Source organism: Schistocerca piceifrons, chromosome 2 (genome assembly GCF_021461385.2).
Source record: "Schistocerca piceifrons isolate TAMUIC-IGC-003096 chromosome 2, iqSchPice1.1, whole genome shotgun sequence".
Classification (NCBI taxonomy): Eukaryota; Metazoa; Arthropoda; class Insecta; order Orthoptera; family Acrididae; genus Schistocerca; species Schistocerca piceifrons.
The window spans coordinates 163,813,843-163,836,367 of record NC_060139.1 but is presented as its reverse complement, the minus strand read 5'-3'; positions in this window follow the sequence as shown (position 1 = coordinate 163,836,367).

The window sequence follows — 22,525 nt, the reverse complement described above, 5'->3', positions numbered from 1 at the left end:
ACTGTGGATAAAGCCAGAGTTTTCGTCTGATGAAGCTGCTCGATTGGAGACAGTTATGGTGATCGAGTAGACCAATGACACATGGCAACCTCCTGTAGAGTACGTTGGGTTACAGCAGCCTTATGAAAGCGAGCGTTACCCCCTTGAAAAACAGCCCCCGGAAAGCTGTTCATGAATGGCATCAAACTGACGTAAAAATTTGTTCTCAGAGTGCGTGAGGTAACCACGAGAGTACCCCTACTAACATACGAAATCGTACTCCAGACCGTAGAGTGTCTAGGCCGCAGACAGGCAGTTTGAAGGAGCTCTCCTGGTCTCCTCCTAACCAGCACTCAGCCCTCAACGGCAACGAGGCAGAACTGTCTTTCATCAGAGAACACAACAGACCTGCACTCCACCCTCCAGTGACCTCTCGACTAACACCATTAAATCACAAACTGTGGTGGACGGGGGTCAGTGGAATGCAGGCTACAGGGCGTCTGGCTCGGAGCTGTCCGTGAAGTAATGGATTTGTAAAAGTTCGTTGTGTCACTGTGGTGCCAGCTGCTGGTCGAATTGCTGCAGCAGACGCAGTACGATGTACCGAGCACTACGGTCTTCCGTCTCGGTAGTACCATGTGGCCGTCTGGAAACCCGTCTTCTTGCTACAGCGCCTCCCCCTGCAACTCCTGCCATCGTCCTTTTGCAGTAATGCCGAAGAAACATGAACTCGTAGCCCTAACACAACTCGTTCAAACACAGTGAGCTGTTGACAGTTTCCTCTTTGTCTTAAAGACAGTTTTCACTAACATCAACTCAATACGTCCTTTCTCAGTGGTAACAAACGCTTATGATTGTTACAACGCGTACTTAAAGCCAATCTGTTTTGTATTACCTTTGTGACGCCACTGGCGCCAAATTTCAACAGAAGTCATCTTTCGAATGTCGAAACATGCCTACCAACTTTCATTTATCTCACACAATTCCTTCTTGGTACTGCGATATTTTATTCCATCAGTGTGGATCGCGCCAAGCTACGGTAGAGTCAAACGATTATTCCTGTCTCCTCTATACTACTAGCATTAACTGATATTACAGTGGTGTGCCAAAGGACGAAAGTGACATCTGCATGCTGTGTCACGGCCAAATGACATAGGTCGTTGAAATTTGGACCATACAGTGACAAAACTGTTATAGTATAGTACAGTGCTACATAGAACGTAACTCAAGGAAATACCAAAACAGACGAACGAAATTGACACTTTCTACCTCTCATGGTCTACATCTACATCCATATTCCGCAAGCCACCTGACGGTGTATATTGAGCAAGCAGTAAACGAAACAAAGGAAAAATTTGGAGTAGGAATTAAAATTCATGGAGAAGAAATAAAAACTTCGAGGTTTGCCTATGACACAGTGATCCTATCAGAGACAGCTAAGGACGTGGAAGAGCAGTTGAACGGAATGAACAGTGTCTTGAAAGAAGGATATAACACGAGGCTTTGAGGTTTTGAGGTTTTCCCTTCTAGTCCAGTCTCGTATTGTTCGCGGAAAGAAAGATTGTCGGTATGCCTCTGTGTGGGCTCTAATCTCTCTGATTTTATCCTCACTTTCTTTCAAAGCCTCATGGACATTACAAAAGGTGGCATATGAATCTTAATATGATGCATACTCTGCAACGTGCTCTGAAGTTGGTCACAAGCGTAGTAAGGAGTTCTTGTTGTAGGGCGTCTTATTCTTCGACCAGCACGAATGGCAACGTATGAATACACGTGCGCATGCTTGTGCATGTATCATCAAGGCATCCCACGCATGCTCGCAGGGATTTGGGACAGGAGAAGGGGCAGGACAATCAATTCGCCGAATAACCACTCCTTCCAAGAGCTCTTCCACCAACGGAGTTCGACGTAGTCGTGCACTGTCATCCATAAACACGAAGTCAGGTCTGAATGCACCCCTGAAAAGCCATAGATGGAGAAGGCATACAGCGTCACAATAAGCTGAACGATGAGCGCACCGCGTTCAGGGATATGAATGTCAGTACGACCGTACGACATTATGGCTCGCCACACCACACCACCTGGATCACCACAGCGATCATATTCGACAGCACTCCTGGGTGCATTCATATGATTAGAGGTGTGAACATTTAATGCACCCAGGAACATTGTCAAACACGATCGTTTTGGTAGTCCATGTGTTAAAGTGTGTGGAGGCATAATGCTGCGTTGATATACTGACACCCAGTCTTTTGAACACGGTAATTTCACCGTCCAACGTTGCTATGACACTGTACTCCTTCCCCAGTGAGCGTTTTCAGGGACGCATTCTGTTGTGGTTTGGCAAGACAGCCAACCCACTATGAGAGGAAGCCGAAAGGCACACGTTTTAGCTCACGCAGGCTGGCGTGAGGTCTGGCACAGGTCAAGGAAATGAGTGGTGGAGGCATAATGCTGCGTTGATATACTGACACCCAGTCTTTTGAACACGGTACTTTCACCGTCCAACGTTACTATGACACTGTACTCCTTCCCCAATGAGCGTTTTCAGGGATGCATTCTGTTGTGGTTTGGCAAGACAGCCAACCCACTATGAGAGGAAGCCGAAAGGCACGCGTTTTAGCTCACGCAGGCTGGCGTGAGGTCTGGAACAGGTCAAGGAAATGAGTGGTGGAGGCATAATGCTGCGTTGATATACTGACACCCAGTCTTTTGAACACGGTACTTTCACCGTCCAACGTTACTATGACACTGTACTCCTTCCCCAGTGAGCGTTTTCAGGGATGCATTCTGTTGTGGTTTGGCAAGACAGCCAACCCACTATGAGAGGAAGCCGAAAGGCACGCGTTTTAGCTCACGCAGGCTGGCGTGAGGTCTGGAACAGGTCAAGGAAATGAGTGGTGGAGGCATAATGCTGCGTTGATATACTGACACCCAGTCTTTTGAACACGGTACTTTCACCGTCCAACGTTACTATGACACTGTACTCCTTCCCCAGTGAGCGTTTTCAGGGATGCATTCTGTTGTGGTTTGGCAAGACAGCCAACCCACTATGAGAGGAAGCCGAAAGGCACGCGTTTTAGCTCACGCAGGCTGGCGTGAGGTCTGGAACAGGTCAAGGAAATGAGACTAACAAAAAACGTACGTAGCTGCTGGAATACTTAACTTTAATACATAATTGGTGAACATCGCTCTTGACGGTACATGTTTTACAGCATCAATAGTAACTGGTAATGGCGCCTTGCTAGGTCGTAGCAAATGACGTAGCTGAAGGCTATGCTAACTATCGTCTCGGCAAATGAGAGCGTATTTTGTCAGTGAACAATCGCTAGCAAAGTCGGCTGTACAACTGGGGCGAGTGTTAGGAAGTCTCTCTAGACCTGCCGTGTGGCGGCGCTCGGTCTGCAATCACTGATAGTGGCGACACGCGGGTCCGGCGTATACTAACGGACCGCGGCCGATTTAAAGGCTACCACCTAGCAAGTGTGGTGTCTGGCGGTGACACCACACATTCGGTCCTCACTTCCTTTTGGTGGATGAAAACGCGCGACCGCTCGAACGGCGCAGGTGGAAGAGCTCGTGGTAGGAGAGTATCTTCGGTGAACCGACTGACATTGCCGTCTGTGGTGATCACAGACCCTATAAAGAACCACGTCCCGCCACACCGGAAAAATGTCGGATATGATCGTTTTGGTTCCAGGTGTTATGGTGTAGGGAGAAGTAATGTTGTCTGACTCCAAGTCTTTGAACTCCGCACACTCACAGGCCAACGTTATACTGACAACGTACCCCATCTCTATACGTCTCTTTTAAGTTGTGCTTTCGGTCCCGATTTCACTGTTATGGTTGCCAATGCACGAACAGCGAAGGTGAATGAGACTGTGCGGCTGGTGTTCTTGCCGTTCATAACTTGGCGTCTTGTAATAGCGGTAGTGGCGTCTTGTTTCCCACTTGTGTTAATGGCACCACTGAGTTTGCTATTATTGTTCGTCCGCAAGTGGCAGCAGCAGCGGTTATCGGTAGCCAGTACTGTGGTACTATCTTTGGTGCGACCGCTGGTATTTCTGGGTCGTCATGCGTGTGAGGCAGATCGACTTCTGACAGAGCAGCGCCTGGTGGCGTGCAGGCACTATCGGATCGAGGGCCTGTAGCCGATGACCGAACCCAGGACGTTTGAAGCTGGGTGAACCTTATCCAGTAGTGAAACCTCCACTGTTTGAGGCCTCGCTGTTGTTTACGTGTTGCTGCTCCAAGGGTCGGTGAGACCAACCGCAACAAGTGGTCAGGTTGGCGGAGCTATTAGCCGCCTTCTACTGCTTGATATTAGTTTGAATTTAATGTTATTATTGGTGAAGTGCAACCAGTGGTATCTTACTGTCTAGTGGCCGCTTGTAAGTAGGCTGTTTATGTTTTCTTATTGGTAACGTTACGTAGCGCTCTGTATGACAATTACTGGCTGTGCTGTGTGCAGTCTGTGGCTAGTTTGCATTGTTGTCTGCCATTGTAGTGTTGGGCAGCGGCAGCTGGATGTGAACAGCGCGTAGCGTTGCGCAGTTGGAGGTGAGCTGCCAGCAGTGGTGGATGTGGGCAGAGAAATGGCGGAGTTTTGAAATTTGTAAGACTGGATGTCATGAAGTGCTATATATATTATGACTATTAAGGTAAATACATCTTTTGTTCTCTATCAAAATCTTTCATTTGCTAACTATGCCTATCCGTAGTTAGTGCCTTCAGTAGTTAGAATCTTTTATTTAGCTGGCAATAGTGGCGCTCGCTGTATTGCAGTAGTTCGAGTAACGAAGATTTTTGTGAGGCAAGTGATTTGTGAAACGTATAGGTTAATTTAGTCAGGGCCATTCTTGTAGGGATTACTGAAAGTCACATTGCGTTGGGCTAAAAATATTGTGTGTCAGTTTAAGCACAGTCATGTATAATTTTTCAAAGGGGACGTTTCACGCTAACGGCTCAGTTATCTGCCTGGAGGTTGGCGTAATTTGCGGCAGTGTACTTTTCCTCGTCTTTCCGGTGCTGTACCGAATTGCGTGTAATTTGAGAGCTTTCTTGATTGGAGTATGGATAATTGTTTTCCTTGTCTACCTTGGTTATAGTGGTTACTTCTACCTTTTGGTGTTTTAAACACTGGATTCTGGAGAGGCAGTGTTTTCGCCTGCATTATTCCATCGTTGTACTGGTTATCTGGCGTTAGGTGGATGTGCTAATAAGGTTGCCCTCCTTAGGTGAACATTACTCTTTTCTGCCGGTCTCATCGCTTACACAGCTGTGGTCGCCTTCCTCAGGTCGATTCAGGGAGCACTGTCTGTGGATCGCTCCATCTTATTTGGCCAAGTTGTCATAATTGTTTAAAATTTACCCCAATGTTTTAAAGTGTAATTGCTTTCTCACTTGTAATTCAGCCCTTCAGCCGTTAATTGTTTGTAACATGGTTTGTGGCCTTCAGCCGACAAATAATTTTCAATTCTGTCACAATAAGGGCTTCAGCCATCATTATAGCCTGTTACAGTTTTTTAAGATTGTTCGAAAAGGGTTTTAGTGTTTGTAACATGTAATTGCCGTTCTCACTTTTAATTCAGGGCTTCAGCTGTTGAGTATTCTGAAACTGCTTGTGGCCTTCAGCCGACGAATAATTTTGAATTTTTTTCTGAATCAGGCCTTAAGCCGTTAACTGTGTGTAACATTCCTAGTGGCCTTCAGCCCACAAATAATTTTGGATTCTTTCTTAGTAAGGCCTTCAGCTGTCAGTGTAGTAAAATCTTTTAAAATGATTGTAGAAAATTATTTCCTCAAATAAAGTGTATGTGTTTACTGCAGCCAACGGTAGCTGATTACGGCCGCATCCACAATCGTTGTTTATCCTGCCTCTCGCTGACTACCAGATCACAGTGGAGGGACCATCAAAAATCATGGCGACTTAGTGCAATTATTGTCTTTGAACAAACATGGCATTCCTGTTCTTCTCAATGCGTTACTTCTTTCAGGTACCTTGTGTTTCATACTGCAGTAGTTCTTTCGATTTGTAGTCTCGATAGCTGTTACTTGGCAGTCAATAAGCGTATCTGCACGGCCATAGTTATTATTTAGTGGGGGAGGGAGTGCAAGCAACCGAGAAGAGTGTGGTGTCGGCAACGAGAGGCTTAAGTTGTGATTAAAAAGGGGAAGAAGTGTAACCGGTGAAAGAGGCGACCGTGGGTGACAGCAGTTTCCTAGAGCTATTTCTCTTTACCATGCACATCAGTAAGTAACGCACAGGATAGCTTCAAGTTATTAGTTTATGTGAGTGAACTAGGAGATGCAGAGTTAGTTGTCGCTCTCGGCCAATTAATTATTGTCGGTATTTACCGTTTCATTTCGCACCACCCATTCGCTAACTTCGCTTACACATCGGAGCAACAGGAACTGATACCTTGCGCGGCTGGCGCCAGTACGTCGTTCTTGCAGTGTCATCTTTGTCATCGATTTCACTTTGGCCGGCTGCGTGTTGGTTGTTCATAGCGGGTTCGGCTATTTAAGTCTGCAGCGTCGAGGCACCACCTCTCACTGAGTGGTCTGTCGGTTGCGGTTACAACACGGTCGGGAGATAGCCTCTTACTTGGAGGGAGAAATGATGATCATAATAAAATGAGAGACATCAGAGCTCGAACGGAAAGATTTAGGTGTTCCTTTTTCCCACGCGCCATTCGAGAGTGGAATGGTAGAGAAGAAGTACAAAAATGGCTCGACGAACCCTCTGCCAGGCACATAAGTGTGAATTGCAGAGTAACCATGTAGATGCAGATGTAGATGTAGATGCGCATGCTCATTGCGCGTGGTATTACTGGAGTGCTGCGGCCGGAGACGGCGGAAAGGTTTTGCGTTACGGCACGAGGCGTAGTGTTTGGCTTTTCTCGCGACGTAGTGTATATTGAGAAGAAGAGCTTGGCGGAGCGTCGCCTAGCATGAACCGTTGAAAGGTGGCTACACTGTGCCACTGCGCCAGAGATTGCGCCAAAGAGTACTATTAAGCCGCCTCCACAGTGCGTGTTAGAGCTCGTCGCAGTCAGTGGTTGTCGAGAGATCGTAGAAGTCAGTGCTTGTTATGAGATTGTAGAAGTCAGTGGTTGTTGAGAGTTCGTGGCAGTCAGTGCTAGTAGAGAGCACAGTGTGTGTTAAGAGCTCGTGATTGTCGTGAAGTCGGAGTGAGATGTGGTAGTAAAGAGTGTTGCTCCTTGTTTTATGCAGTTATTTGATGGGAGAGATAGCAGATGTTATTGTAATGAGTGCATTTCGTCAATATATATGAAGGTAAAATTTATAATGTTTTTTTTATTAATTGTCTATCTGAAATAATGTGTCACTACAGGTTCAGTCAACAAAGCATCTGGCTTGTGTTCTTGGATTAGAGTGGAATTCTGGTTTTCTTGCGTAATTATAGTTTTCTAATTTTCTTTTGTCACGTCTGTATAGTTGGTATTTAAAAATTCTTGTCTTGTTGGAAAAGAACCGTGCCAGATGCATACGTTGAGTCACACTCCCACATACAGAACAGTTACATTTGTGCTTGGATTTTGTAGGTTTTTTAGTTGCTGGGGACTTAATTAATTAACTGTGTTTACGAAAATTTTCTTACATTGTTTGTTGCAGTCAGATAGCGTAATAATACTAGTCAGGGCCAACCGATTACGAGACATTACGTAATCGGACATACAGCTTAACTAAAAAATATTTTCAATCAAAAAATTTAATTAAGCCCCCATGCACGTGGCGACCCTGCCAGGATTCGAACCTGGAATCTTCTGATTGAAAATTGTAGACTGTAGTATTGTTGTAGTAATTTGTAGTTAGTAATTGTAGGTTATATTGCATGTGTAGATTTGGTAATTAGCATTCTTCTAATGGTATTTTTCAAAATTTAATTTTTATTGCCTTGTATACGCGTTTGACAAATTAGTGCAATTATTTCAATTGTTCGATTGATCGTGTTTGAGGGAGACATTGCATGTAAATAGTATTGTTGGAGATAAGGAGTCATTGTCTGGGATTTTCAAACAGTGACGAATTTTTTTTTATGTTTTGTAAATGATTACGCGGTCTATGAAAAGGGCAAAAATGATGGATAGTGAGAATGGCGAAATTGTTAACATGGCGAACTCGCCAACAGAGGAAAACAGTGTGATGAATAATGGAGTTGAAAACAATTTAATAAGTCGGGAAAATAGTCCAGAACCATTTCGAAATTTTTCTCAATCAGAAAATTCACAGAATACGAGAGTAACGATAGAAGATTTTGGAATAGTATCGAACACAGATAGCTTTACAGCCATGCAGAAGGAAGCTGGTTTTGTGGGAAATGTGAGGGGTGAAAAGAATTTTGAAACAGTTACTATGGAGCAGTTGATGAGTGCTATATTAAATGTGGGATCACAGTTACGATCTGAATTTAAAACAGAGATAGGAACAATTAAAACTGAGATGGGAACGATTAAAACAGAGATGGGATCAATGGAAACTCGGTTAGGATCTGAATTTAAAACAGAGATGGGAACTTTGGAAACACGGATAGATTCACGAATGGGGACATGTTTCAAAAATATGAAAGATGAATTAAAGAAAGAAATCAGGGAAGAAGTACAACCGATTCTGAATTCTCACAATAATAGATTAATTGCAGTAGAAATCAGACAAAGGGAACAGGATAGAGAACAGGAAGAAAGAGATCGCGTAATAGTACAGAATTTTTCAGAGTTAAATTTACAACGTGCAAAGGATAAGGAAGAAATATTTGAGAGAATCGAAGGATCCGTACCAAATGACAGATTAAATAACCTAACACAACAATATGAACAGTTAACTACCAAATGTGTCAATACTGAAACTCGAGTCGCGACACTTACGGAAGACGTAAATAAACAGAAAGAACAATTAGGTGACTTATCGGAAAGAGTTGAGGAAATTTCAGATAAACTGACAAATCTTAGTTTACATGGGGACAGAGATTCGGATGATACAGCTCCATTACCATTCTCAGAAACCGAAGAGTATCAGAACATAAATAAGCATGTTGAAAATCAGGGAAAATTTAATGAACGCGTTAAAAGGGAAGTTGAGGCATTACGAAAGCAAGTCAAACAGATCGAAGGCGAAATTGTAGGAAAAGACAGCAGAAGAAATTTCGAATCACAGACAGCAGAGGGGTTTGAAGAAAATAATTTGTTTCATTTACGGGATGCAACAAGAGAGCGCCAGGCGCGCGAACTTCACAATAATCGACATTCGGACTGGGACAGACGCGGTAGGTCTTTGTCGCCACGAGGCGAAAACTTTGATTATAAACACTTTTTGACTGTCCGGAAATTTAAGATCTTCCGCAATTCTAAGAATGAGATACATCCATGTGCATGGTCAGGTCAATTTGCGTACACACTTCCGCCAAAGTTGCCACTAAGTTACAAATTAGAAATTATGTGCGGCTATTAAGGTCCTCAGGGGATTCGCTATTCTAAGTGAATATGTGCCGTAGCGAGCATAGGGCCCCGAGCTGTAGTGGTGCTATTTCCCTTTTAGTTTTCTGTACCGCTGCCTACTCTTTCACTATTCTTTGCATCTGTCAAACGAACTCTTCGACTATCAATCTATCTAGACAGTAGATAAACAATAACCGGATTTGACTAATTACCTAAATGAGATTTCGAAAATTACTGTTTGGACTTATTAAAGTCCTCAGGGGATTCACTACTCTAAGTGAATATGTGCGGTAGCGAGCATAGGGCCCCGAGCTGTAGTGGTGCTATTTCTCTTTTAGTTTTCTGTACCGCTGCCTACTCTTTCACTATTCTTTGCATCTGTTAAAACAACTCTTCGACTATCAATCTATCTAGTGAGTAAAAACAATAACCGGATTTGACTAATTTTACCCAAATGTGACTTTGGAAATTACCGATTGGACTTAATGTACCTAATGCAGCATTCATTCGTAGTTTAAACGAAATGTTACCTGTTTATCTTCGTGACAACATTACTTCTTATGTTGACGACATTCTTATTGTTAAACGTTCTTGGAGTGAGCACAACAAAATTTTGGATTCATTATTACGTATTTTTGCACGAGTTGGCATGACAGTGAACTTGGAAAAATCTGAATTTGGTCGTTCTCAGGTGAAATTTCTCGGTCACATTATTTCTACAGAAGGTATTCTTCCTGATCCAGAAAAATTAGACGCTATTCGTAATTATGCTGTTCCTACTACAAAACGTGATGTTCGTAGTTTCCTTGGTGTCTGTAATTTTCTTCGACGCTTTGTTAAATTGGACGATTTGGCCACACCTCGTTTTTGCGATCTATCTGGAAAGTTCTTTTTAAACGAAAATCCGTCGACAACTTTGTTTGGTTAGTTTGTATTCCTGATGAGTGGGTCAATAAATTGATTTGGTATACGCATTTCAGTTATGCACACTTTGGTCCCAGAAAATGCTTTCACAAATTACGAGAAAATTGTTACTTCAGTAATATGGAAAAACGTATTCGATCTGTTCTTGCCAAATGCAAATTATGTCAAATGGCTAAGCCTCCAACGATTTCTCACAGAGCACCGTTGTTTCCCATCATTCCAGCGAAATTAAAGGAAATGGCTGCAGTCGATTTGTTTGGTCCAGTGGTTCGTTCTACTAATGGTTTTGCGTACATTTTCGTAGCAGTGGAACTGACATCAAAATATGTGTGTTTTACACCTTTACGCAAAGCAACAGCTCGTTCAGTATCCAATGCTTTCATCAAACATTTTCTTAAAGAAGTCGGTCACGTTGATAAGGTTATATCAGATAATGGATCACAGTTTCGTTCTAAAATTTGGCTTCGTACTCTACAGCGTCGTAAAATTAAACCAATTTTCATTTCCCTTTTTCACCCTCAATCTAACGCTTCAGAAAGATGGATGAAGGAAATCAATAAATTGTGCCGTCTTTATTGTCATCAGAATCACAGAACTTGGGATCAGTATCTTCATATTTTTCAAAACATTCTGAATGAACTTCCTAATGACTCAACTTCTTTACCGCCTCTATTAATATTAAAAAACAAAGCACCGACCAATCGCATTTCTGAAATCGTTCCTTTTCCGCCTTCACGGAAACTGCGGCATTCTGAAGTTGTCAACCTGGCTCTACGAAATATTGCATCTGCGGCTGCTAGAAGAGAGAAATCAGCTAGACGTCCTGGTCGTTCAAAAATCTTGTTAGTTGGTCAAAAGGTATTAATTAAGTCCCACCGTTTGTCTCACAAAGGAAAAGGCTTGTGTCGCAAATTTTTTCTGCTTTATAACGGTCCATATAGAATTCGCAAAATTATTCATGATAACACTGTCGAAGTAGAAACTCTTAAATCACGACGCTCTAAAGGAATACATCATATATCAAACGTAAAGATTTTTGTGGAATGACATACTTGTGAGAAACTAACAGCTAGATGTAAACATGCGGAGAGTACAAGGATACCGCGCTGTGTTTTGGCGGCGGCACATACTCAAAGCAACAGTGAAGTCTGCGCGCCGCACAAGGCAGTCGTTGACCGCAAACAATTGCTTCCTACGTCACGCGCCTACAGCTGATCGAGCGCTCAGTGCGAATGCACTGACAGCCGTAAACAAATACACAGTCTAATTTCTCCGACTAAATTCTGTATAAAGCTATAAGGACTTGTTGAATTGTGTTATTAACATTCAGTATTTTGCAGGATACGGTGTATAAAGTATTTAAGACCTTCAGGTAAATTCTGTGCGTGTCCGACGTTAAGACGACTTGCTATCGAGAAATTTTCAGGAAGAATGTAATTTCGAAGAAGAAACTAATAAACTAAAAAAGGTAACTATTAATTGAGTTCATTTTTCAGGTAACATATTTCCACTTAGGTACGTACTTTAGACGTAATTTGCTGCTCGCGATTACGTGATTCATACTTTGTGCTAATTTCAGGTTCTATGAATTTACTTGTGAAGCGACGTGCTTGCGTACGTTAACTGATTTTGACAATGATTATTAATGAACTGGGTTGTAACTTGTGTATATTATGGATCGCTTGGCTGCGCTGCTTTTTCACTGATGTCCTATTTTTTTAATTATGTGCCTGCTGTGCTTAGTTATTTAAATTATAATTGTCACCTGATTTATTGTGCTGATATGTATGTAAGTTATACTTTGTGATTTATCTGCTTGCGCCTTCATGTTTACTTATTAAGATGACATATGAACATTTATTTGCTTATGCTGATATGATGCTAATGACATGTTTGCTGCTTTTTGTATGGATTGCATATTTACACATTTCTGTTTTGTTGCCATAACTGCTCTTTAATTTGGTATATAGCAATGCTGTTGTACAGTGTACAAACATAGGGTTTAGGTCACACTACTGTATTGATTATAGATTGTTCGCTTGGCAGAGCCTCGTTGTAGGAATTGTGCTGCATCCACTTGTTGACTTTTTGTTCTCTACTGGTATATTTACTCGCTATTGCTTGTTTTGCTTACGCTCAGTGCCTTACATTTTAAAATAAGAAAATGAACTGCTATAATTCGACGAACGACATTAGTACAAGAAAGTCATAGAAGTCACATGAGCTGAGGTTTTATGGAAGCTGTATAATTTATGCTAATAAGAAGGAGGCTGACGACATGACATACCAATACTAGGTTTAGACCATTAACAGTTATTACACTGCATTTTTCGTGAGCAATTGAAATAGGAAGTGACACTTGACACAAAAAATACTCCACATGTTTGCTTCTGCTATGATTCTTGAAGTGGTGTACACACTGTGAAATATTATGATCATTCACACTCCGTAATCGTACTTAATTACTGAGAGTTATTCGAACTAAGTCTGTTAGAGGTCAGGTATGCATTTCTTTTATTTAATGATGGACAAGGAACCAAAATGTATCTTATAATTTATAATGAGTAGAAAATTTGGGTCAGATGGATTACACAGAGGTTGTGTGTTGACAATCTGTCTTCGGATTGTATGAGATGCTGACTTGAAGTTGCATTAGGATTTTATCTGTACTTGTTCGAGGAGACTGACTAGAGGAAAGAGTTGTGATGGAAGTGAGATGATATTGGTGCTGAGGTTTATATTTATCGACGTATTATTGAGGTATAGAGATTATATGAAGTTGAGTTGTTATGGAAGTGAAATGATATTGGTGCTGAGGTTTATATTTATCGACGTATTATTGAGGTATGATTATTGGAGTTTTTGTGGACAAGAGGTAAGGTAAATGATATTAATGATAAGACGTATTGAAGAGGTATTATTGAGGTATGATTATTGGAGTTTTGGTGTATAAGAGGTAAAGTAAGTGAGGAGCATATTTTTTTTTGTTGGTCTTATGGAACAAGGAGGATGAAGAGAGCAGACTAGAACACTAAAATAGAAGGAAGATAGTCTATACACACACTTTGTTAAATAACTAAGCAGTATATACTTTTTTTTGGAGAGAGGAAGTAATTGCATATCTTGGCTCACTGACAGTTGTTCAACAACAGTACATTTTGATCTGGCTTGGCAAACATTGGTCTTGACATGATGACTATGACGTTGACTAACTATTATTGACTGTTATACATTGCTGCCAGTACTACTTGATACACATGATGAACATCAGATTTTGACAGAATTACATTTACACAATTAACACTATTCAATTACACAGTAGTACTTAATGTGGATGAGAGATGAGTGAGTGTGTTTTGTGTGTTTTCCTTTCCTAATCCTAACCACCTATCTCCTAAATATTATTTTATTTGTTTGTAGTGGCTTGCACTGACACCCATAAATATTATAGGTTTATTGGTATTTGTGTATTGTAATAGTTAATAGGACAATTATCTGACATCATTTGTGTGTTTGTTATGATTTGTATGTTACTGTAAAAGCATTTGTATGTGTATTCCAACTATTGTTCATGCCTGAACTGTCTGATTAGTGAAGATAAATATTCTGAACTGTTACCTGCACTTTTCAACATGATGTGTGACATTAGGACATGTTTAATTTGTGCTCATAAACTCTGATGGACAGTGTGATCAGTGCTAGTGAGTTTGATCGAACTGCTTCTGCAGAGAGATGTGACTTTTTGCTGTCTGCACCTACTCAATATTGCTGGGTGCCACTGATGGACTGCTTCTACTGAAAAGATGTCCCCTGTTGCTGTGTGCACCTGATCAACATTGCTGATGCCACTAATGGACTGCTTCTACTGAAATGGTGTCACTTGTTGGTGTCTGCACCTGCTCTCAACATTGCTGGGTGCAACTGATGAACTGTTTTTACTGAAATGAAGTCACTTGTTGCTGTCTGCACCTACTCAACATTGCTGGGTGCCTCTGATGGACTGCTTCTACTGAACTAATGTGACTTGTTGCTGTGTGTACCTCTGGAACTTTACTGGGTGCAACAGATGGAACTGCTTCTACTGAAATATTGTCACTTGTTGCTGTCTGCACCTACTCAACATTGCTGGGTGCCTCTGATGGACTGCTTCTACTGAACTAATGTGACTTGTTGCTGTGTGTACCTCTTGAACTTTACTGGGTGCCACAGATGGAACTGCTTCTACTGAAATAATGTCACTTGTTGCTGTCTGCACCTGCTCAACATTGCTGGGTGCAACTGATGGACTGCTTCTACTGAAATGGTGTCACTTGTTGGTGTCTGCACCTGCTCTCAACATTGCTGGGTGCAACTGATGAATTGTTTTTACTGAAATGAAGTCACTTGTTGCTGTCTGCACCTACTCAACATTGCTGGGTGCCTCTGATGGACTGCTTCTACTGAACTAATGTGACTTGTTGCTGTGTGTACCTCTGGAACTTTACTGGGTGCAACAGATGGAACTGCTTCTACTGAAATAATGTCACTTGTTGCTGTCTGCACCTACTTAACATTGCTGGGTGCATCTAATGAACTGTTTCTACTGAAATGAAGTCACTTGTTGCTGTCTGCACCTACTCAACATTGCTGGGTACCTCTGATGGATTGCCTCTACTGAACTAATGTGACTTGTTGCTGGGTGTACCTGCTAAACTTTACTGGGTGCAACTGATGGACTGCTTCTACTGAAAAGATGTTACCTGTTGGTGTTCTTTTTGTATAAACTAATCATTGAAAGCATTTTATGTGAACATTTGTATAAACTGATTTTTTGTATATTGTGTAAACTATTATGTAAAGTCACATGTATGAAAATAATTTGTATTGCCTTCTGTATTTCATATGTTAGTTTAGTAAAAGGTCAGTGCAAAGCCAAAATTTTTAACTAATTATGTGATATTTAGGAATTAATATTATCTTTTATTTTTGTCTGTATTTTTGTGGACGAATTTGGTGGTATTTTCACCACCAATGCTGGCAAAAATACCATCAAATTCTGGCCTGTGGAGGAGGGGCATATGAAAGGTGGCTACACTGTGCCACTGCGCCAGAGATTGCGCCAAAGAGTACTATTAAGCCGCCTCCACAGTGCGTGTTAGAGCTCGTCGCAGTCAGTGGTTGTCGAGAGATCGTAGAAGTCAGTGCTTGTTATGAGATTGTAGAAGTCAGTGGTTGTTGAGAGTTCGTGGCAGTCAGTGCTAGTAGAGAGCACAGTGTGTGTTAAGAGCTCGTGATTGTCGTGAAGTCGGAGTGAGATGTGGTAGTAAAGAGTGTTGCTCCTTGTTTTATGCAGTTATTTGATGGGAGAGATAGCAGATGTTATTGTAATGAGTGCATTTCGTCAATATATATGAAGGTAAAATTTATAATGTTTTTTTTATTAATTGTCTATCTGAAATAATGTGTCACTACAGGTTCAGTCAACAAAGCATCTGGCTTGTGTTCTTGGATTAGAGTGGAATTCTGGTTTTCTTGCGTAATTATAGTTTTCTAATTTTCTTTTGTCACGTCTGTATAGTTGGTATTTAAAAATTCTTGTCTTGTTGGAAAAGAACCGTGCCAGATGCATACGTTGAGTCACACTCCCACATACAGAACAGTTACATTTGTGCTTGGATTTTGTAGGTTTTTTAGTTGCTGGGGACTTAATTAATTAACTGTGTTTACGAAAATTTTCTTACATTGTTTGTTGCAGTCAGATAGCGTAATAATACTAGTCAGGGCCAACCGATTACGAGACATTACGTAATCGGACATACAGCTTAACTAAAAAATATTTTCAATCAAAAAATTTAATTAAGCCCCCATGCACCGTTCGCCTGGGCATATTGTGTGTGCTCCATTTAAACAGGTGCGATTGTGTGCTTTTATATATTTGTTAATGGTTAATGTTGTCTTCAATGACGAGTCTGGCATATCAAAGTGATGTCACAGGTGAAATGATAACGGGGCTTTGCTCTTTCCATCTTGGTTTCCTACCACTTCATGACGAATCTGCAGTTTATGTAAGGAAGCCCGGTGATCTCCTCATTATTGCGTGGTGGCATGTCTAAAATTGATGTAACCTTGGTGATTAAGTACCAAAATTTGCACCTTAATTAATGAATAACAAAATACTATGTGTAAAACTACATCAGATTCAGTGAAACAGTAGTTCTGGTGGGCTCTTGCCTGTTTAAGGTAATACTCAGCTGTTGCTTTTAGGTTTCAAGAAACAATCTTATTTACGAGTGTATTGCAGTGTTTAAATGAATGCTTAGGGGTTGAGATTAAAAAGAAGAAAATTTGACGAACCTTCTCGTTTTAATGTTATGTTTTATTCTTTTATGTAATATGAATGTGCAAGTGAAACTGTGCTGTTGTAGTTGATCTATGTTTCAGTTTGGTGGAGCGCAGTGCCGTAAAGCGTAAAGCGCTCCTCCCGTAAAGCGGGGCATGGAACAGCGGCTTGACGGCTTGGCCGTTGCCAGTGCAAATGTGTTTCGTTAGACTGTGCTCTGTGTTCCTGGCCTTCTTATTCGACCTCGTCGTTAAGTTGACTATTGCTCGTCTTTGTTGCTGGCTCTGTCAAGTTAAGCTTTGTAGCTCATTCCTGCGCCGCCTTGGGCGATGAACCTCTCGCTCAAAACATGAATTTAAACTCGTAAAACTGGTTCACTCTGTAATTATTGCCTGATCAGATTGCTGGTTCCGCATCATTAAATTCTGTATTCCCTTATCAGCCATTTGAATCATATTTGTACATTGTATTCGGATAGTGAAGTTTAGTTCTTATAAAGGAGGGTTTCAAGTGCGTATGTTCTCAGGGAATGTTTAGAAATGTATGTGAAATCTTATGTCACTTAACTGCTGAGGTCATCAGTCCCTAAGCTTACACACTACTTAACCTAAATTATCCTAAGGACAAACACACACATCCATGCCCGAGGGATGACTCGAATCTCCGCCGGGACCAGCCGTACAGTCCATGACTGCAGCGCCTTTGACCGCTCGGCTAATCCCGCTCGGCAAATGTTTAGATGCTGAGGTGCTGTTTTTTATTAATTGTTATTTAATTAGTGCCTACTTGTAGTGGCTTCAACTGGATTATTCCCTAATCAGAAGTTCGTGTGCCCGGTGTCTTCATTGCCGAGCGTTCAAGTTTTAGAAGTTGTCTTATTGTTACTTGTGTGCATTTTGTTATGCCTTAATGTCATACCTTGGTATGAACTTATATTGCAATAGAGAACTCATTGTACAGGATAGTCTTGAGCGTTGAGAGTTTGGCAAGTTTTGATTGTATTAAGTATTTGCACAAACAGAAATTATCTTAATGTTTTATGCATTTGTTATGCAGATTTCAACAGAGGGTTTAAGAAAAATTTTTTTTGCTGTTGTTAAATTTATCGATTTTTTTGTACTTAAATTGTGCAAGCTAATGAACACTGTTTAACTCAAGCTGTGTATGTTTGGTAATTATGGCCCTGCTGCTACCTGTCGTATTATTAGACTCGAATAGTACATTAAGTGTAGTAAGGCGGATTGCATTTCTCTAATAGGCACACGGTTGGAAAAATGCCTGTAATAGATGAAGTCGCTCTTTTAACAGCCTCCGCTATAATCGATCATAAAGAAAGAAGCCAAATTTCAGGATAGTGTAGAATTAGAAAACGAGAAACTGGATGTTACAACAGCGCCCTATTTATCATTTTCGCAAAGCGACAATCACGTCTACGAAATGGTAGCAGGTGATATTTCAGGGTGAACAGAACCAGCCTTCTACTCACGAAATTGGAACATGTAAGTCCGCTGCGGGCGACACAGTATCCTTTCCTGTAGACGCACGTAAGGTAACACAGCTTGTACATTGGGGAGTCTTAGCCCGTAGTTAGGGAGACGGGTGCACACGTTGTCCTCTTAGAGCAGTTCTTTTACTGACCGTCGGGAGCTGCCACCAGATGTGCAGAGGGGCGGCTCAGACGGAGGTATAAATAGGGCGCTTGTTTGCCGTGCGGCGCGGCGACAGTCCGCGGGCCCAGCCTCCATATATCTGCGGCGAAGCCGCTTCTTGCCCCACGCCGACTCCTCTGCGCTTTGCGGGCAGCAGCACCGCCATTGCGTACTCCCTACAACGAGACATTCCAGCAACGATACAACGCCCCGCTGCAGCTGCGAGGTCCGCGATGAGCATACATGTACAGTCACAATAGTGACAGTTGCGACACCTGGACGGATGCATATGAGATGGTCCGAAACTCTTTATCGGCAATGGAGGCCGTAGTTTCGAGGACTCCGCTAAAACAAATAACTAATGGAACGTTGCATACCGTGTATCTTAGCCACAGCAAGTACACTACTGGCCAATATAACTGCTACACCAAGAAGAAATGCAGATGATAAACGGGTATTCAATGGACAAATATATTATACTAGAACTGAGATGTGAATACATTTCCACACAATTTGGGTGCATAGGTCCTGAGAAATCAGTACCCAGAACAACTACTTCTGGCCGTAATAACGGCCTTGATACACTTGGGCATTGAGTCAAACAGAGCTTGGATGGCATGTACAGGTACACCTGCTCATGCAGCTTCAACACTATACCACAGTTCATCAAGAGTAGTGACTGGCGTATTGTGACGAGCCAGTTGCTTGGCCTCCATTGAGCTGACGTTTTCAATTGGGGAGATATCCAGAGAATGTGCTGGCCAGGGAACCAGTCGAACATTTTCAGTATCCAGAAAGGCCCGTACAAGACCTGCAACATGCGGTCGTCCATTATCCTGCTGAAATGTAGGGTTTCGCAGGGATCGAATGGAGGGTAGAGCCATGGGTCGTAACACATCTGAAATGTAACGTACACTGTTCAAAGTGCCGCCAATGCGAACAAGAGCCGGCCGGAGTGGCCGAGCGGTTCTAAGCGCTACAGTCTGGAACCGCGCGACCGCTACGGTCGCAGGTTCGAGTCCTGCCTCGGGCATGGATGTGTGTGATGTCCTTAGGTTAGTTAGGTTTAAGTAGTTCTAAGTTCCAGAGGACTTATGACCTCAGCAGTTGAGTCCCATAGTGCTCAGAGCCATTTCAACCATTTTTTTGCGAACAAGAGGTTACCGAGACGCGTAACCAATGGCACCCCATACCATCACGGCGGGTGATACGCCAGTATAGCGATGACGAATAGAATACACGCTTCCAGTGTCCGCTCACCGCGATGTCGCCAAACACGGATGCGACCATCATGGTGCTGTAAACAGAACCTGGGTTCACCCGAAAAAATGTTTTGCCATTCGTGCACCCAGGTTCGTCGTTGAGTACATCATCGCAGGCGCTCCTGTCTGTGATGCAGCGTCAAGGGAACCGCAGCCATGGTCTCCGTGTTGATGGTCTATGCTGCTGCAATCGTCGTCGAACTGTTCGTGTAGATGGATGTTGTCTTGCAAACTTGCCTCAGGGATCGAACGTGGCTGCACGATACGTTACAGCCATGCGGATAAGATGCCGGTCAGCTCAACTCCTAGTGATACAAGGCCGTTGGGATCCAGCCCGGCGTTCCGTATTACCCTCCTGAACCCACCGATTCCATATTCTGCTAACAGTTATTGGATCTGGACCAACGCGAGCAGCAATGTCGCGATACGGTAAACCGCAATCGCGATAGGCTACAGTCCGACATTTATCAAAGTCGGAAACGTGATGGTACGCATTTCTCCTCCTTACACGAGGCATCACAACAACGTATCACCAGGCAACGTCAGTCAACCGCTGTTTGTGTATGAGCAATCGGTTGGGAACTTTCCTCATGTCAGCACGTTGAAGGTGTCGCCACCGGCGCCAACCTTGTGTGAATGCGCTGAAAAGCTAATCCTTTGCATATCACAATATCTTCTTACTGTCGGTTAAATTTCGCGTCTGTAGCACGTCATCTTCATGCTGTAGCAATTTTAATGTCCAATAGTGTAGTTTCCTGTTTCTACAGTCGAGACAGCGTAATACGATCACTGACAGCTTGCAGCGCTGTTTCCAGCTTTCAACTGCGATGCGCTAACGGCTGCAGGAGAAAAATAATGGGTTGTTTTAAAAAGTTATGTAAATAATTATTTAATTTCGTGGTTGTCAAAGTCTTCGGTGTATTTCAAACATTTTTATGAGATTACAGCGGAGACATATGTTAACTACTATCATTAGTTCAGTTTCTTTTTATCTTAGTCAACCAACGCATTGCCTACTCCTACGACCACATCAGGAGAAGACTTCAAAGTTAAAAATTGGAGCCGGCGGGAGTGGCCGCGCGGTTCTAGGCGCTATAGTCTGGAACTGCGCGACCGCTACGTTCGCAGGTTCGAATCCTGACTCGGGCATGGATGTGTGTGATGTCCTTACGTTAGTTAGGTTTAAGTAGTTCTAAGTTCTAGGGGACTGATGACCTCAGGTGTTAAGTCCCATAGTGCTCAGAGCCATTTGAACTATTTAAAAATTGGAGAGACTCGAGCTCACATGAAGACTGACCACAAACCGTTGTTACCACGAAGCATTTGCAGTTGGCACATGGAAAGGGTCAATAGCAATGGTACACAAAGTATCCTTAGCAGCACATAGGACAAGAAAGCGAGTTAATATTGCACTGTCCGTTCTTAGTGAGCTATGTTGAAACTTTCAAGTGTCTAGCTCATTGGGATACTAGTATAAAATCAACTGCAAAATTTGTACCTAACAGACAAACAAGAAAGCGACTTAATAAGGATGTTTTAAAATAGGCTTCTATAGGGCTGTGACAGCAATGATGCGTGGCCATAGAGCCGTTTACAAAATCGCGTTACGTAAATGGTTGAGGCAGGCACACGAAGCTACTACAGCTAGTCCACTGAAACTGTCAAGGATCAACTCCGACTCAGCTGTAATGCTGTCCTCCCGCATAATACACTGCTCTCATTTGACACTGTAACACCATGAAGGTGTTATGCGACAAATATAAAAAATGCATGAGCCCTATGGTCGACTGTGCTAATGATTAACATTTCAGTGCAAACGTGCGAAGAAAGTAGGAGCAGTACCATCTACATCAACACTAGCGCTATAAATTTGAAAGTAACTCTGCCTGTTACGTTCTTATGACTATGCCTCTGAACCCATTTTGATAAAATGTGGCGTTGAGAGAGCGTGAATCTTGATGGAGAACGTAGACTGCTTTAGAAAATAAAAAAATAAAAAAAATAAAAAGACCACTTAGTAGTTAAAGTAGGACATAGGATTTCTTTTCTTAAATCAGTGAACATAAACGTTGTTGAAAATTATTTAATTTGTCGTATTAGGCTGGTGCGTCAATTCGTAGCATTTTGCATGTTGTTTCCCCGGTTGCTATGCGTTTAGTCATCGATCCCCAATTTATATTGTAGTTCTCTTTTGCGATTTGAATATTGTCATTTGTTATTTCGAGACAGTGAATGTAGCTATAGATGCTAAAAAATGGAGTGTCAAGTTGAAAAATAGTAGCTTTTCTTACATATTCTTCTGTTTGAGTACAATAAAGAGCTGACAGCGGCTGTGGTTTTCTCGTTTTCTGAAGGATTGTTTTGACATTAGTGATTCGCCATATTCACGAAGACCTTTGGGGTTTGATGAAAATCTTTTAAATGCATTAATCCAGAACGTTCCACGTCAGTGTAGTGTAGTACTCAAATACGAATAACTTTGAACATTACACCATCGTGTGACATTTGCATACAAGATTCAAAAATTCGGTGCATGGGTACGGCATGCCCTAAGGCCAAAATGTCAAATACCAGCAGGTGGCCACTTGTGCGTTTCTGCTTTCTCGTCATAAGTTGGTTTGTGAGCAGCTTCTATACCTCAACGTTATTGGTGACGGGAAATGGCGTCTGCAGACGCAGTGCAAGAACTACGACCAGGCTGGCGACCGTAGCTGATGCTGCTCCACGATATAAAAAAAAAAAAAATGCTACGTATATGGGGGTAGGGGTGGGGAAGTCATTCTGCACCAACCTTATGCACCTTTTGTGCCCTCTTCAAGGACCTTCCTTTCCGGATAAAAATGCGCTCCGAACATGGATCGACGAATTCTTCGACTAAAATCTACGTGATTTCTACAGTCGTGCAATCGAAAAGTTACGCCAGCGTTGGTGTTG